This window comes from Leuciscus leuciscus (genome assembly GCF_965113295.1).
Source record: "Leuciscus leuciscus genome assembly, chromosome: 5".
Taxonomy (NCBI): Eukaryota; Metazoa; Chordata; class Actinopteri; order Cypriniformes; family Leuciscidae; genus Leuciscus; species Leuciscus leuciscus.
The window spans coordinates 12324371-12327625 of NC_138729.1; the positions used below are offsets into that span (position 1 = coordinate 12324371).

The 3255-nt window shown below is 35.6% G+C and overlaps 1 long non-coding RNA gene across 1 annotated transcript; it reads left to right on the plus strand.

The window, feature by feature from the left end:
* The first annotated feature begins 1668 nt into the window (after window positions 1–1668).
* Window positions 1669–3100, plus strand: LOC309498387. The gene is made up of 4 exons (XR_014205936.1): window positions 1669–1750; window positions 1854–1880; window positions 2390–2488; window positions 2627–3100. It is a non-coding gene; the product is annotated as an uncharacterized lncRNA (long non-coding RNA).
* The last annotated feature ends 155 nt before the right edge of the window (window positions 3101–3255 follow it).

A 3255-nucleotide genomic window follows, 5' to 3' on the forward strand; every position in this document is an offset into this window, starting at 1 on the left:
TACCTGTGCCCGAGTAGTTTCACAAATCCACGACAAAGACCAACAACGGAGAGCCGAGAGACGCAGACAAAGACACCAGAGGGCAGCTGGGGCTCCTCTGTCCTTTGGTTTCCCCTGCTCCACCTGCGGACGAGTGTGCGGCTCAAGGATCGGCCTCAACGCCCACGAGAAGTGGCACCAACGGCAATGTCGTTAATCCCCTCCCTAACCCTGAAGCAAGCGTCATCATCGAAAACGATGGACAGCTATGAGAGAGAGTGTGTGTGTGTGTGTGTTTTCACACAGAGATTCCGAAAAATACACGGATTGTGTCCCGGGATTGTTTGATTTTGATTCATTCACACTGCCAGTGCCAGTGATTTTCCGTAATCTGTGAGTGCGTTCACACACATCTCTTGGAGAGATCACGTGACGTCAGGATGTGATAACTGAACTCCTGTCAGATGTCAGTTCTGCTGATAACTCCTCTTCATCATTTCTACATGAAGACGAGTCCATACTCCCCAGTAGCGCCACCGGGTTTGCCGAGTGGCTCGTTCCCCATATGCTGTAGCATAGGTTGTAGAAAGGCCTGTGATGGCACGCGCTCCATCACTACGACACACCCCTTAGGGCATTGGTCCTGGCTTTTGTTTACACAGGGCGCGTTCCGGGACTGTCACTGTCACTGCACCTGTTGTGCCGAATTTCGACCCCCGCCAAATTATTAATTATTTTGTAATAATTAACCGGTAATAATTTGGCAGGGGGTCGAATTTCGGCACAACACCTGTTCGTGTTTGCGTTCACACAGAAGGCACTCTAGCAATTTTATGACAATTTCCCGGGATCAACGCGCTGTGTGAAAGGGACCTAAAGTGAGGTCCCCATGAGGAAACAAGCCCACAGAATGAGTTTTTTTTTTTTTTTTAAATGATGAAAGGGTAAGGGGACAGAATATACAGTTTGTACAGTATAAAATCCATTACGTCTAGAGAGTCCCCACAAAGATAGCGAACCAGGTGTGTGGGTGTTTGTGTGTGTGTGTGTGTGTGTGTGTGTGTGTGTTTGGTTCTTAAAAAAAGTTTATACGAGATTGTATCAACTCTAATCTTATTCTGTGTCAGCCAAATGGTTGTAAAAATGTGATTTGGATGTGTGTGTGTTTTTTGGTTCTTAGAAAAAGTTTATATGAGATTGTATCATTTCTTGTGGGACAACTATAGTGATCTTTATCAAACCTGGTTTGAAACACCGCAACAAATAGGCCATAGAATATTGTGTTGTAATATTTGTTGTTGTGTAAATGCTTAGAATTGGCAAATAAACTTTGTTGGTTAAATCCATACATACAACTGTCAATTTTGCCTGCTTTTAGTTTCTGGGTGATTTAGTCACATCTGTGGAATTCCTATGAAAATGTGTGGGGTGATTTAATGAGATTTGAGTCATCATGTTTAAGTCCTTATACGTAGAAGCATTTATCTGCCACATTTGGTCTATAAAAGAGGCGTCTTTTGTGATTTGCAATAGTGTCAAAAGATGAACACCAGAAATCTTTGTAGTAAGAGCTATTTCACTTGCATTTATTTACTGAGCATAGGCCTATGTTATGATATTTTTTTCTTATCTCTTAACATTTTTTTTTACAGAGTTGTTCCTTGCAGTTCTCACATTACACTTTGTCAGGTCAAATAAAACATGGCCAAATCTACAATGCCTCCAGAAAATTCAAGAGGATTCCTATAATATTATAAATCCTCATTTGAAGGTAAGTCTTTACGCTGGTAATTTTAATGTTTAATTTTATTTTATTTTTTAATGATTGTTTATTGATATAAGGTAAAATAAATCTGAAATTTCTTCCCTGCCAGGAATATAACATGTCCTGCCGCAACGTGGTAAGTTATGGTTCACATGCAGCCTTTTTTCCAGAATAAATAAATACATTTTAATATTGCCTACTTAATTTTATTTTCCAAAAGCATTAAAAAAGAAATATTATGTGCATCTTAAACTACTAATAAATAAATATTGGAAAAAAGAGAATAAAAATGTTGGTGACACTTTACCCTTATGTATAATACATTATAAAGGTATTTGTAAGGTATGTTAAAATACATTATATATTTTCATAAATAATTGTAACCATAGTTAAAATGCATTATAATATTTGCAGATTCTGAAATTGGTTGTTTGTCATTGCATTATACTTTCTAAAGGTGTGTTCAATGAATAGATAAGTATTATAGTGTATTATAACTGTGGTTACAATCATTCATGAGACCATACAATGCATTATAAGGTGCATTACAAGTCATAATACTTTTATAATGCATTATACATAAGGACTTTAAGTAAAGTGTTAACAGAATGTTAATATTTTGTCTTTACTTAATTGTTTTTACAGACAAATTGGACAAAAAACATTACATGCATCTTAGATTGGACTTTAACTGGAAACTGTACAAAAGTGAAGCGCCTTCAAAAGATGATAAGAACCAGCAGCGTAAGAACAAATGTGTTACATTACAATTGCTCATTTTAACAATTAGAATAAAAGCATTTGATTAATTTAGAATTATTCTGTTCTTTTTTGTAATGTTGTTATTACATTGTAGAATTGTAATTGTATTTTTTTTTTCAGGAGAGGTGTACCGAAAGAACAACCCTAAAATCGCCAAACATATGCTCTAAGAAATCCTTCCTGAAATGCTGGTGTAGTTTTTTGGTAGAGAACTTGCAAAACAGCCAGTAACAGATATGTTTAAATTTGTTACTCTAACCTAAAAAAAAAAAAAAAAAAAAAAAAACCTGTCTAAGCTGATTTATCTGTTCACAGCCCTACATAGGACAATCAAGTATCAATCCATTAAGAAAATTGATTGATAGATGGATGATTGTATTTGTTCTGCACAGTGTGCACAGCATGAATGTTTTATTTTCAAATGTTTGCTGAACAGTTAAATATTTTAAATGTTTTGTCTTATGGAATGCACTGTGCCAGTCTTTTATTTTTTCATCATTTTTAAATGTTTATATTAACAGAAACTACTAATATATAAGCCCATGTACAGTATGTTGACGACAACGTTTATGGAAATAAAGAATTATGCCTTTATATTCATTCATTCAGTGTGTTCTCTTTTTTTTAAACATATGGGATTTGTTTTGTTTTGTTTTGTTTTTTTGCATTGTAGGTAAAAATGTTTGAAAATGGGATGATTGATGTTGTGAGTAGGAACCCATTGTAGAGAGTTTCCAGACGAACCGTGT